At 48.1% G+C, this 15,195-nt stretch overlaps 1 pseudogene; it reads right to left on the reverse strand.

The window, feature by feature from the left end:
• Positions 1-5,837: 5,837 nt before the first annotated feature.
• Positions 5,838-14,080, reverse strand: LOC140213752 (uncharacterized; annotated as a pseudogene).
• Positions 14,081-15,195: the final 1,115 nt, after the last annotated feature.

The following is a 15,195-nucleotide window of genomic DNA, read 5'->3' on the forward strand; positions in this document are numbered from 1 at the left end:
GATGAACAGCAGGTTGTTATTATCCCTCAAGAGAAAAGTGTATAATAGCTGTGTTTTACCAGTACTCACCTATGGGGCAGAAACCTGGAGGCTTACGAAAAGGGTTCTACTTAAATTGAGGACGACGCAACGAGCTATGGCAAGAAGAATGATGGGTGTAACGTTAAGGGATAAGAAAAGAGCAGATTGGGTGAGGGAACAAACGCGAGTTAATGACATCTTAGTTGAAATCAAGAAAAAGAAATGGGCATGGGCAGGACATGTAATGACGAGGGAAGATAACCGATGGCCATTAATGGTTACGGACTGGATTCCAAGGGAAGGGAAGCGTAACAGAGGGCGGCAGAAAGTTAGATGGGCGGATGAGATTAAGAAATTAGTACATGACCAGAGAAGGAGTAGATTTTAATGAAGAGGAGAGAGGTCAGCCTGGAGAGCGTGTCTCCAGCCTGCTACTCCTGACTGGGGAAAGGGGAAGTGGGAAATACAGGGAAAGTTAGGTGGCGGGTGATTATGTTATGGTACAATGAGATACTATATACACGTTATCCAATATGCGGATGCGCGCTGAAGACGCAATATACGTAAGAGTAATCTTGTCCATACAAAAAGTAATCTTGACACAAAAAGTTATTGTGCAAACACATTTCGCACTGACTGCATGTTTCACAGCTTCTAATGGCGATCGTCTAAACCAGTCTCACTTGAAAAGTTCAAAAGTGATCTTATGGCACATTGGGCACAGTCAACACTTCTCCACGCGCCCAAAAGCTTTTCTTCTGAAAAGGGGCGGGAGTCCAAGTAGTCAACAGTAGATTTGAGTGTTCTTCGTTCGCCCGCATATTGAGGGCACACGCAAAGTATGTGAGCTATTGTCTCGAGAGTGTGACAGACGTTACATTCAGGGTCCCATGCTTGTCCAATCTTGTGAAGGTATCGGTAGGTGTATGCCACACCCAACTGTAATCGATGAATGAGTGTTTCCTGGCTTCTCCGCAACTGAAGTGGAAGCCGGAATTGTAATTGTTGTAGCGGCGGATGCCGCCCAAGTACACGAACTGCTAGCAACCAAACAATCCCCCGTTTATTCCACATGCAGTCATATCTATACACATAGCGACACTGGTGCCTCTAGCGGCAGGTGATCCCCAAACCGGAACCGAAACCACATATACAACATATTCCCTTTCTTATAAAAAAAAGACAGCTACATGGGTTAGTGATTTAGTAGTGGTAGTACGTAGTGCTCTTTTACAGAATTATATTTACAGTAACAACAATGTGCTTGTCTTATGCACTTAATACAAAAATGTAAAACAAAAAGAGGAAAACAAGATACAACTCCATTTATGTCCATATTTCACAACGTCAGCAAACTCAACACTCGTGCAGATTGTGACAGGTTCATGTTCACTGCAAAACGTGTCTTTCTGTACTTAGTGTCCATAGCGGTCTGGAGGTCGTCTATTCCTTGATGGCTGTACCCTACGCTGAGGTCCCGATGCTTCTGAGAAACCACTGGCGGCAGGCGAAGTCTCTTCCGGCTCACAGCCGGTCACTGGTGGCATAGGCGGCTGCTTCGCAGCAGCCACAGCTGAAGTTCCGGTTGGCGCTTCTGAAACGGGTCTCTCCAAGGTAGGCGGTGAGCTGCTTTCCCTAGCGGTGTCATTTGTATCACTCCTTTCCCCCCACCCACAGATAGATGCAGAAGCTTGTGGCATCCTTGACAACTTTGAAGCGTTCCATGTTTTTCCATCATCAAGTTGGAAAGACGATTGCCCCTGCTTTCTTATCACTTTTCTTGGGCGGCTAAAAGCCAGGTCACCTTTAAAAGCAGTTGTTTGTCTGCGTACTCGTACAAGGTCACCAACATTCACTTTGGTTTCCCTTGCGGCCCTGCGAGCGTCTGTGTATAGTTTACTGGATTGCTGCTTTTGCTTCACCCGCTCGCGTAGGCGGTGGAGCTCTGAAGTAGGGTGGGTCGCAAATATTGCTGACGGATACCCAACGACATCGAGCCGAGTCCTTGGCAGACGTCCATGCAGGAGAAGTGCTGGAGCAACTGCAGTTGTGGCATGCGGCGTACAACGGTAAATGCCCAAGTATTCTGTTACCGTTTGGCGTAAGGGACGCTGCTCGAGTGTAGCCACTTGAACAAAGCTTTTAAAAACTCTGTTGAACCGTTCTACCTGTCCGTTTGCTTGCGGGTAGTATACGGACGAATGCCGCAAGCGGATGCCGCGATCCTGCAGAAAAGCTTGGAACTCTCGAGATGCAAACTGTGGCCCGTTATCGCAAACAATTTCCTCTGGGTAACCTTCACGTGCGAACACTGACACCAAGAAGCCTGTTACTGTGCGTGTTGTGGCTTGGTTGCAGAAGTATACTTCGGGCCACTTAGAAAAGTAGTCGACCAGCGTGATCGCATATCGACAATCGTGTGGTGCTCTCTCAAAGGGGCCAACAATGTCCATGCCAAGCTTTAGCCACGGTTCCTTTGGTAAGGGGACCGGGTTCAATGGTGCAGCCATAACCTTCGTGCTCTTGTCCGCTGCCTGGCATATACTACACGTTTGAATAGCTAGCTCGACTTGCCTGTCCATGGCTGGCCACCAAAATTTTTCTCGCAGACGTGCTTTCGTTCGTACAATTCCAGGGTGAGCCTCATGAGCAGCGGTAATTATCCGCGCTGTAAGTGATGCGGGAACCACAAGGCGTTCGCCACGCAAAATCAAATTGTCCACCACTGATAGTTCATCGCGAAGTTTGAGGAAAGGTTGAAGCTCACCCGGCAGAGATTTTTGCACAGGCCAGGACGATTCAATGTAGGCCTTGGTTCGTTGCAGTGTGCTGTCTTCCGACTGGGCCTGTTCAAACTCTTCCCTGGTAATGCAAGAAGATATAAGGGCAACTGATACAGTTTCATCTGGTAAAGTCTCTTCTTCCTGAGGAGGTGACACAGGGAGACGAGAGAGCGCATCTGCTACTCGATTTTGCGAACCCTTCCGGTACTTTACTGTATAGTTGTACTGCAGTAGGCGCTCCGCCCACCGTGCTATCCGCAAAGGACGCCTTCCTGGCCCTTGAGTAGACAGCAATGCGACCAAGGCTTGATGGTCAGTAAGCAACGTGAAATGGCGTCCCCACAAGTAAACATGCCACTTCTCGCACGCCCAAACACACGCAAGCGCTTCGCGTTCTCCTACTGAATATCTCCTCTCTGCAGATGAAAGCGCTCGAGAAGCAAAGGCGACAGTGTGTAGTTTCTCTCCCTCCACCTGTTGGAGAACCGCTCCAAGCCCACAGTCTGAAGCGTCAGTGGAAACAACAACTGGAAGAGATGCATCGAACATCCGCAGAACTATGTTGGACGCAAGTGCCTCTTTGATCTTTCGAAAACTGGAGTCTACCTCGCCAGACCAAACAAATGGTTGCCCCTTTCGAAGCAGAACGCGCATCGGTTCAACCATATCGGCAAAGTTGGGAACGAACCTAGAGTAGTATTCGACCAGTCCCAGGAACGATCGAAGGCTGGCTGTATTGGTGGGTGCCGGTGTATCCTTGATGGAAACAACCTTTTCCTCCAGCGGAACAATACCACTTGCTGTGATCCTGTGACCCAAAAATGAAAGTTCCTGCGTATCGAAGATACATTTGCTGTTCAGTTTGAGTCCTGCCTCTTTAATGCGTTGAAGTACTGCTGCAAGGTTATCTATGTGCTCCTGCCGGCCCCGCCCGAAGACTATAATGTCATCTATATAGAAGAGCACGCCCTTACATCCTTGCAGGACTTTGGACATCATACTCTGAAATGCAGAAGGCGCGGAAGCTAGTCCGAAGCACACTCGTTTAAAACGAAAGAGGCCTTGGTGAGTTATAAATGCGGTCAATTAGCGACTCGCAGGGTGAAGCATGACCTGGTGGTAAGCTGATGCGAGGTCTAGCTTAGAAAAATTTGTAGCCCCCACTAAACTATGCAATAGCTCTTCTGTATGAGGAAGGGGAAAGCTGTCTATTACGACAGCTTTGTTTGCTTGTCGAAGGTCTACACAGATGCGAATACCTCCCTTTTTCTTCTTAACGACCACAATGGGTGACACCCATTCAGATGCCTCCACCCTCTCTATCACGTCCAGATTTTCCAACCGATGGAGCTCTTCCGAGACCAATGGTCGTAGCGAGAGCGGAAGGTGCCGAAGTTTGGATTGCACTGGCTGCACCGTGGATCGCGTTTTGACATAATGCACAAAACCTTTCGCGAGGCCAAGGCCTGGATCGAAAAGAGATCCAAACTCGCCAACTAATTCCTTTGGGAGGTTAATATCCTGCACGGCTTTCGTCGGGTCAGGGCGCTGTTCCTTTCGAGAATTAGAAGTTAGCGTCGTTTCAAGGCATTGCAGAGATGACCCATCAATCTGTAGACCGAGGGCCTTGATGGCATCGATACCCAAGAGTGAGGTGCCTTGTTCTACGACGTAGAAAAGAAGGCTTGTTGTGCTAGCTTTGTACGTAACGTCAGCGAAGAAACAGCCACGAACCGGAATTGGCTGTTTTGAATAGTCCAGTAACCGAACAGTCGGGGCCAAAAGTACTTGGCCTTCCAAATACTGCTTAAAAAGATCGTGTGCAACAATGGAAACTGACGACCCAGAATCTACAAGGAAAGTTATGTCCGCACGGCCAATCGAAACTGTGACGTGAACAGCGGAGCGAGCGGCTGTCGTCACAGCCAGAATGCTCAAAACTTCCTCGCTCGGAGAGTCTTGGCTGTCTACCTCACGCACCGGAGCGGAGCCTCGTTTCTAGCAAACAGAGCGGAAGTGACCCATGACACCGCAATGGTGACAACGCTTGCTTTTGGCTGGACAGCGAACTGATGCTGCATTGTGCTGGGATGAACCGCAGCGGTAACAATGAGACTGGCGGTTGTGCGACCGCTTTGAGCTCTCGTCGGATTCTGATGTACGCGTAGGCATATTTCCACGAGTATTTATGCGTCCAACATCTACAGAAGGAAATTCTTGCAGATCATTGTACGCCTGCTCAAACTGCCTTGCCAGTAGTACTGCTCTAACAAACGAGAGAGACGATCCTTCAAGCAGAAGACGCTCGCGCAAGCTTCGAGGCGAAATACCAGCAACGAACTGGTCACACAGCGAATCTTCTTCGACAGGAAAAGAGTATGTAGCAGAAAGCTCCCGCAATGCAGTGATGTACTCATTCACTGATTCACCAGCTTGCTGAACTCGCCTACTGAAACGATGCCGTTCGGCAACAACATTGCTTGTTGCCGAAAAATGAGCGTACAGAGCGGCGACTGCGATATCGTACGACGATACTTCAGGCCTTGTGTCGCCTGTGCCCTTGCTATCTTCCGACGTTTTCTCAGTAGCAGTTTGCTCACCGAGCTTGACGTTGTCCAACGATGGAAGTGGTAATGTATAAAATATGCGCTGACCTTCTACGCTGAGGCTGTGAAAAAGTAGTGCTTTGCGACGTTCCGCCGTGCAGTCAGAGGCCCCCGAAGCAAGCAGGTAGTTCTCGAAGATGCGGAACCATTGCGGCCACGCAACAGCAGGTCGACCAGGCACAGGCAGGAACGGGGGCGGCGGTGCGAGTCCAGAAATGCTCATGGCGCCAGAAAGCAAGCGGCGAAAGTCACGCCCCCCGAAATGGTCCGACCCTCGTCGCCAATGTTGTAGCGGCGGATGCCGCCCAAGTACACAAACTGCTAGCAACCAAACAATCCCCCGTTTATTGCCACATACAGTCATATAGTATATACACATAGCGACACTGGTGCCTCTGGCGGCAGGTGATCCCCAAACCGAAACCGAAACCACATATACAACAGTAATCCAGCGTCAAGTCTATGGAGGCGCTCTTGTCGATGTTCTGGGTTGTCCCAATGTCGCGCCGTCGAAGTTTTAATAGAAGTATGGAGCAAGGCGTTAATGTCATACCGGGAAAAATGAATTTTTATGATGGTTCCGTCAGTGTGTGCCTTTTTTGCATCCGCGTCAGCCTGTTCGTTTCCAGCTATTCCGCAATGGCCAGTAATCCACAGCAGCACGATGGTATGCCCGGAATGAGACGCCTCAGCAAGCGGAGACATGATGTCGTAAACCAGAGGACTATATGCGGTTCTATCATTCATATAATTGCTGATGAGTTGCAGCGCTGGTATTGAGTCACAGTCCACTTCTCGAGACTGTTGCAGTATGCAGCGAACTGCTTCTCGAACTCCGGTCAACTCAGCTGCTGTAGACGACGTCCTGTGTCCTATCTTGAACCGTTGTGCGATCCCCATTCCTGGTACCGTGTAGGCCGCCGCGGAAGAGGTCTGTGTCACAGAACCATCTGTAAAAACATGTTCGTAATATCCATACATGTAAGCAATGTATGATAGCACGAAATGCTTGAGGCCAGCAAGCGGCATTTTCGACTTCTTCATTATTCCAGGGATTGAGAGTCTCACCGTTGGCTTTGGCATCGTCCAGAGTGGAACTTTGGGTATGTCATACGGTTCGAAGTCCGACGGCAATAAGTCTTGCTGCGGCAACACGGCTTCTGAGTAGGCGGACACAGGCCGTACGCTTGTGACGTTCGTGAGTGGATGATTCCTGTGTCTAGTCAGTAGCCTTAGATGCACTCGCAATGGCTCATGTTGCAGATAAACTCGAGCGGGGCACGCACGTGCGTCTGCAATAGTGCCCCAAGTAGACGCACATCGTGGTAGTCCTAGGCAAATTCTGAGTGCGCGAGACTTTCAAGTGTGCGTACAGCAGTTGTACTAACCCGAGAAAGTGCAGGCGCAGTGTAGCGGAAGTAGCCAACAAAAAGTGCCTGGTAGAGCTGGACAAGAGATGATTTGGATGGCCCCCATGATTTTCCAGACATATGTCAAATGATCTGAGCTGTCCAGCTTTTTTCTTAATCCTGAGAGGTGCTTCGACCAAGAGAAGTGACGGTCGATGATGACTCCGAGAAACTTGTAGTGGGTTACTGAAGGTATAATCTTCCCATCAATCATAACGGGGTAGCAGGCCATTGACTTTCGTGTAAATGCCATGGTTACACTTCTTTTCCGGTGAGAGCTGCAGTCCGTGACTGTTTAGGTATGTCGACATTATTGACACTGCGCGCTGCAGCTTCGTTTGCACTTGCAAGCGCGTTAAGCTCGTGGTCCATATACAGATGTCGTCTGCGTACACAGAGACCGAGACTATGCCTGCGTGTTCTTTGACCAGTCCAATGAGAACGATATTAAATAAGGTTGGGCTCAATACACCTCCTTGAGGCACTCCACGATAGACGGGGTGGTTCTTTGTTTCACCGTCTGGGGTTGTCATGAATATCGTTCTCTCTTGAAGATAGCTGGCTATCCACTGATGCATACGTCCCCCGATGCCACATTCTTCTAGGGCATTTAAAAATTGCATCATGTAAAACGTTGTCAAAAGCACCCTTGATATCTGGAAAGACAGCAGCCGTTAATCGACGGCGACGTTTCTGATGTTCAACAGTTGTTACTAGGTCATTGACGCTGTCGATTGACGACCTACCCTTTTGGAAACCTGTCATTGCGTCTGGATATATATTACGCTTCTCCAAAAACCACTCCAGGCGCGTCAAAACCATGCGTTCCATGGTTTTACCTATGCAACTGGCAAGCGCCACAGGTCTGTAGGAAAGCATAGCATGGGGTGTCTTGCCTGGTTTCAATAATGCCATGATTTTGCTTGTCTTCCAGTGTGCAGGCACAGTCCCGAGGACCAAGAGAGATTGTATAAAGCCAGAAGCTCTTCAGTCGCTCGAGGGCCTAGATGGCGCAAGGTAGAATAGGTAATGCCATCAGGACCAGGCGCACTTGAGTGTCTTGAAGAGGAAATGCTGCACGTAGCTCTTGCAGCGTGAATGGGAGGTGGAGACGATCGTCCATTGTTGGAGGAGCACACCTGAGCACTGAAGCTACCGATGTTGTAGATCCAGAGAGGGGTATGCAGAAATCTTCCGCGATTTCCTTCTCACTGCACGTCTGGATGATAGCCAAAGCTCGGAAAGGACGTAGCTGTTGTGGAGAAGATGGAAGTGCTCGTACAACATGCCATATTGCGGACAACAGTTTTCTTGGGTCTAGGCTGGTGCAAAAGGACCTCCAACATTGTCTGTCGAGCTTGTCTAAGTATCTTTGAATTTTCTTTTGCACGCGGCGTGACGTCCTCAAGTCTAATATCAATTTAGTTCGCCTGTATTTTCTCTCGACGCGACGTCGGACTGCCCGCAGCTCTTCATATATAACGTCAATGGATGTTCTTGAATTTGATGTTTGGATGATGCGTGTTGTTGCGTGCATTGCTGCTGTAATGCGCTCTTCAATCTCCTTCAGTGAAATTATACAGTTGCAGGATTCTTCTAGCTTGTTCTGAAAAGCATCCCAGTCAGTGTGTCGCGTATGAGAACTTGGAAGTCTTGTAAACCATCTCAGTTGTACATAAGTAGGTAGGTGATCACTGCCATACGTTTCAGCATCTGTGCGCCAGGCAGCAGAAGACGAAAGGCATCGTGAAGCGATAGCTAAATTGAGACAGCTGCTGTACGTTGTGCCACGAAGAAATGTTGGTGAGCCATCGTTCAGGATGTCAAGAAGTTGTGAAGTTAAGAAGTTGTCTTCCTCGAAGATTTGTGATCCTACTACCCCAAAGATGGTGGTGCGCGTTGAAATCGCCTACAATAATATGAGGTCCTTGACAAGAGTCAAGAACAAGTTTCAGGTCTCCAGAGTCAAATCTTCCCCTGGGAGAAGTATAGCCACCGATGATCGAGATTATCCGGCGCTTTAGCTTCAGTGTTATGGAGACGTACTCGTTGCTGTTATGCACCGGAACTTGGTTTAGCGAATACGTGAGGTCGCACCGCACACAAAGTAAAACTTTGCTAGTATTTCCACTTGTCCTAGAAGCGAATTGTTTGTATCTAGACAGTCCAAATGGTGATGTCATATTCGGCTCCATATTACGATAACTGGAAACCGATGCTTGAGCACACTCTGTTTAAGATCTCCCAAGCGACCCTGTAGACCTTGTGTGTTCCACTGGAATATTTTGGAAGCGCTTATCCTTTCCTGTAGTGACAACCTTGAAGTTGATGATGCCATGGCCTTTGCTAGCTTTTATACAGCAGCAAACACTGGTTCTAGTGCGTTGAGAATTTGCACCGAAGCCTTGGCAATGGGTGTCTTAACTCCTATGAGCAGCATTCGCAAGGAACGAATCAACTGTGCAAACATTGCCTTGATTTGCCCATCCGACGATGCAGGTTCATGTTCACGCTGGCGTTCCGGCAGCACTTCTGTACTCCGAGATGGCAGGGAAGGCCATATAGTAGTGTCCTTGGTGTTCAGAAGAGTAGACGTCGTTAAAGGTGGCTCTGACGTTTGAGGACTAGTAGGAGCGCGTGACGACTTTCCCTGGAGTACAGGTTGTCCTGTTGTCGATGCTGATCTCCTTCTGTGATTACGTGAGCGCCTCTGGCGGCAGTGGACCTTGGTAGCCGGTTCTCTGTGTGTAGATCGATCTCGTACCATTTTCCTTAGCACGGACATTTCAGTCTTTAATTTTGGACAGTCCTTCAACGTTGCCTCATGCGGCCCGTCGCAGTTAGGGCACTTCAAGTCAGAGCCAGCACACGTCAACTCATCGTGATCACCACCACAGCGCGGACATGTCATCTTGTTCACGCACACAGCACTTACATGCCCGATTTTCTGGCATTTACGGCACTGCAAGGGCCTAGGGATGTATGGACGAACAGGATGTCGCACATAACCCACTTTTACATGTGTTGGTAAGGTCTCTCCCTCAAAAATGAGTTTTATGCACCTCGGCCGTCCAAGACGGTGTATGTCTGTGATATGGACAGTTGAGGAGATTAGCGTTGGGAGATCAACATTATCAATATCTGTATCGACATCATAGATAACACCGGCGGCGGTGCTGCCTCCATGTATGATGAATGAGCGGACAAGTATATTTCCTAGCTGAGTTACAGCTTTCAAAGTGTCGAGGATGGTTCGTGTAGTCACATTAACAGTAAGTATGTTTCTTCTGGGATTAATTCGGACCTCTCTGATTTGCCCTGGAGCCAGTCTCTCAAGATAGGCAGTGAGAGTTTGCCTATTGAGGGAATTGAGGCTGCCTGTAGCAGCGACAGGGATGTAGGCGATTGTGTACGCTTGCTGTGTAGGCGGCTTATTGTAGTTAAGCTCACTCACGCTTGATGTCCTATGGACTTTCCTCAACCGACGATTTGTGACCTCGGTATATCCGCAGTCAGAATCCATGTCGTCGACGTCTGAGCAGCTTGATGACCTTGGCAGAGTTGCGTTAAGGTGGTCGGGCGCAGCAGACCGACTTGCAGCTTGGAGGCCAGCCCCCAATCTTGGTGGCAGAGGAGGTGGAACGTCCGTCATTGCTTTTTATATAGTACCACGAGGGCGTCGGTATGCACAAATTTAACCGAAAAACCAGAGCGAAGCAGGATTAGCAGCTGATCAAGAACTCGTCTTCTTCATCTTCACCTACATGACCGGGGTAGTTGGAGAAGTATGGGAGAGGCCTTTGCCCCTCAGTGGGCGTAACAAGGCTGCTGCTGCTGCTGATGATGATGATAATGGTGATGATGATGCGGTGCAGCCTTAAGGTAGGGTCTAAAATCGCTTGGAACAATTCGACTTGAAGATGCCGTTGACATCGAGGCTGCTTTATCAACAGTGGGCGTGAAGACATCTGCAGGGACGTTTCGAGCTCCATCGGTGTTTGTCTTGGAGTTCGAAACATTTTCCAGAAGGCTTGAGTTGTTTGTTTCGCTGATGACGGTGGCTGTCTGCCGTGACACCTCTCCACTTGGGGATGTTACAGGTCGGTCAGTTACAGATGACATCAAGTAGTCATCCGAAGTGAAGGGTTCACTATTGAAATGCCAAATGCCCGTTTTTTGAAAGCCCGAGATAATGTTCTTTTGTGTCACCGTTTATACGTAGGCGGATCCCACTAGTTCTCCAACATTATAGATGGAGATGGCCTTCCCTGGGTTATTTATCAGCCAATCATTTCAAGCAGCATTGCACCTAGATTTGAATGGTCCATACACGGACACATCAAGTGGCTGCAGTTCGGTGGCTACAGTGTGGGGGAAGGTCAGCAGGATTACGCCACTCTCTTTGGCTTTGTTGATAGTGCTGATGCCGACATGGCTTTCATGATTGTCAAGAATTAGAAGAATGGGTGCTTCCTTCATGCGCTTTGTATATCTCGCAATGTGCTCTAATGCCAGTAAAAGCAGTTTGCCGGACATCCAACCCGACCTGTTTGCCAAACCAAAACTACCGGCTGGGGCGCCTTTCAGAACACTGGGGACAGTGTTTCCTATAGCATTGACAGCGCACAAAACGGTCGCCAATTCACCGTGATCTGCTTATGTGATTTGACTAATTTGCTTCTTACCACGTGCTGCTACTATCATTGGTCGATTGTGTGCAGTTGTGAAGTCCATTTCATCACAATTGTAGGTGTGGTCCAGAGTTAGCTTGTATCGGTCGTAGACGCCTTTCAGATTTGAAAGGAAAGCATCGACGTTTTTCTTGTTGAAGCTTGTTACCCTACCAAGACTGGTCGCTTCCGGCGATCAAAGCGATAGCTCTGGATGGCGTTCCATAAAGCCCATAAACCAGTCTCTTCCAGCTATCTTGTTGACTTCCCATAATGCCGGGCACTTCCAGTTTAAGGCTGTTGCAAATTGGTACGCCAGTGAATGAACCTGCATTCTCGTAAGCCCATAATGCATCTTGCTTGCCTTCAGCAAATACTCTTTCAAGAGAATTTCATTTTTTTTTTTTTTAATGCGAAGGTAAATGCTTCAGGGCATACAGGGGTATGGGATGGGGGTGAATAAGGATGATTAAATGAATGAAAAAAGATTTGCTGATCTAATGAAGTCCAAGAGGGGTTGATAATGGGGTCCCTGTGTCCAAGCAGTGTAATCGCTCGGATTATGCGGCGAGGTGCCGGAGCCTCGTCGGTTTCAGTGCAGGGCATACCCACAGCAGGTGGTGGATGTCGGCTTCAGCATTTCGCGACTTGCAGAGTGGACGCTCAGGGCGAAAATATAATGGGTGAAAGTGCGGCCACTTCCGAGTCACGGCAAGAGTGAGGGCAACCCCGACCCGGATCCTCCGAAGTGCAACCTCCTCTGCACGGGTAAGACCGCGGGGGAGGTTTACCGCACACGGAGGTATGAGAGCACATGTGCGGCGCCGGAGGTGCTCCTTTCTTGTTAAAAGGAGGGTGGCATCATCTTGGTGAGAGTTGAGGCAGTGACGATGGAGAGGTCGCTAGACGGGTCACAGAATCCGCACGGCTTTAGAAACTTAGAAGGTCGCGTGGGATCCACTCGACAGATATTGGCTGCGGGATGCGTGCCGCCAGAAGATGGATCTGTTGGCATATGTCAGGGCTGCGACTTACGCGTCACAGAAGCCGTGTTGCCTGGAGGGCATCAGTGTGGATGACGATGCGGGCCGGGGGGACCATGGGAAAGGCGGCCACAGAGCACAACACTTCTCGGACAGCAAGGAGCTCAGCACAAAAGGAGGAAGGAGGCTCTTGGATTTGAAACCGGGTCGTCTTATTAAGGGCAGGTGCACATGGGCAATAAATTGCAGTGGTTGTTTCACAGTCCTGAATGCTTGCATCAACGTAAAGGACGACGGAGCCAAGCGGCAGGTGGGCAAGATTCATCTTCTGCTGTGAAGACCATTCCGCAGACCAAATTGGACTTGAACAAGATGCTGCCTCTGTCATCACATTCCTTGTACTTCTTCACTGCTCTACCAAGCGATGATTTTGATATTTTAAAAGCTTCTGCTACGTCTCTTATACTTTTCATCCCACAGCAATCAAGCAGCATCCAGCATCAAACTGTTCGATGTTTGCGCTCTGTCGGAATGCTTTCTCTTGTATGCCTTTGGCATCTACCTGAAAATTAGAATGGATCAATAATTTGCTAACGTAAATATTCATGCATACAAAACGCACTTAAGTTCATTGCATGCACTTAACAACACTGCTGCTGCAGCCTTCTATTCATGTGCTTATGCCAGGCTGCTCCAAATGTGCAAAGTAGTCAAAGGTTTTCAAGTGGGGAGCGACATCGCGTTTTATAGTGCCCCTTTCGTTTAGCGTGCCAACGTGATTTGTCATGTAGTCAGCCTGTGTTATTTGAATTTTGCGGCACCGAATATTTATCAGCTTAATATATGAAACAAACATAAATGACAGCTTTCAGAGCTAATGCAGCTCAACCATGAAGCTGATTCGCTAGACACAGCACCAGCCTTACTGTGGGGAGGAATGGGACAAGGTCCCATTCCATCCTCAACTGTCCAATTCCGCCCAAGCTACGTCACCCAAAGAAAAAAACATTCAACAGCAAAAATTTTCTTGTTAGGGCTAAAGATGTTATTGCTTCAAGTATGAGGCTGATGTGTGTTTTCGGAGGCAAATCGGTATAAGCCTCCACAGAGCAGTTTAAACCAGAGAAATGTGTAATTGAGACAGCAGATACTTACTTTTGACACGTGAAAAGGAGATTTCTAGTCACAGAAAAATCCATCCGCGGAAGACGTCCACCGTTACAGCCAGGCTCTCGGTATGCAAACGCCATCTCGTGAGTAGTCGGTGAACGTATTTGAACTAACTGCAGGAGAGATACACGATTTGTCCCATTCCTCCAACTGTCCCAAACCTCCAGACTCTCCTCTACTGATGCACTGTCTTATATGTTACCGTCTGCATATAAATTATTATGTTGATATATTTGTGTACACATACTGTATAATTAGATTGTCGTTCTTTTTCTGCATTTTCTATATCCGTGAGTAGAACAGTATTATAATTAGTAATATGTGATAACCATTGTCTGAACTGTATGTGTGAGCGGGGACCTTTGTCAGGCATGCATGCCTTTAGTCCTCGCTTCCCCTTGAACTTCCGAGAAAATAAAATGCTCAATCAGTAAAAAAAAAAATGGTTATATTGCATCCTAAAGCATTTTATTTAGTTTTCAGTGCACTGTGCACTAAGCAATTCTTTTTTCCTGTGCTTTAATCGCCGCGTGCAAAAGACGAAAAGGGCTGCATCATTACATGCACCTCCTCAACACCATGCAGTGGCCTCCCTTTCATGGCCTACAAGATCGCGTGCCCACATTTTGCGAACTCGAATGTCATGGCTCATTGCTTGACAACATTGCACTGCTCGACAACGACACATTGCTCAGCAACTGCTTGGCCATTGCTGCGTGCTATCACCACACATATGCCACGCAGCTCGTAGGGTTGGTAATATAGATGAATGATTAATCGATTAAATGTATCCCGCAAAATGACTAATCTTCATAAATGTCTTTCATTTAATTGACTTAATTGATTAGACCTGTTTGATTAATCGTTTTTCAAGAGTTTTGACAGGACTGGCGCAAAAATTTTGAAATTGGTTCTGGAGTGGCAGCGCATCAGCAAATGACTGTTGCACAGCTGTGGTAGAGCGACTGCCCAGTGTTTTTCTGAGTCCCGAGTTATGCCGAGCTGAGTGCTTTCCCTCTCTTCCACCACGTCGCGCACATTGCCCAAAGCCGGAGGATGAAATGCCCTCGCAAGTCAAGGCATACTATAGCAACGCAGTTGTTGATCGTCGGGCCACTCCCAGTTCACTAAAAATGTGGCACAGCATTCACACCGGTTTGGAGCATGCATTTGACAGAGCGATGGAGTTCGTGCCAATTCCAGCAAATCTGGAGCGTCCGAGCATCTATTACGCATGCTGCAGTGGTGTGGCCATTCTGAGGAGGTGTCGGTTTGTACCAAACATCCCAGCCAATTGGCATTCCTTTCGCTCTGTAGGGAAGAACGTGCAGCTTAATATACTAAACCAATAATTTTCTTTTCCCCTGTGGATATTGCAGTTTCTTGCATATTTCAGTTGGACTTCACCTTTTACTTTTACCCTTTTTCTTATTTCTCGTTTAGTGTTCACTAGTGCCGTGTATCTTACTTAATTCTGCACTATGTGCCATTTTATAACATTTATTGTTTATCTTTTCAAAAGCCAATATTGCCCATTTAGTCTTTAACAAGTT

Source organism: Dermacentor andersoni, chromosome 1 (genome assembly GCF_023375885.2).
Source record: "Dermacentor andersoni chromosome 1, qqDerAnde1_hic_scaffold, whole genome shotgun sequence".
NCBI lineage: Eukaryota > Metazoa > Arthropoda > Arachnida > Ixodida > Ixodidae > Dermacentor > Dermacentor andersoni.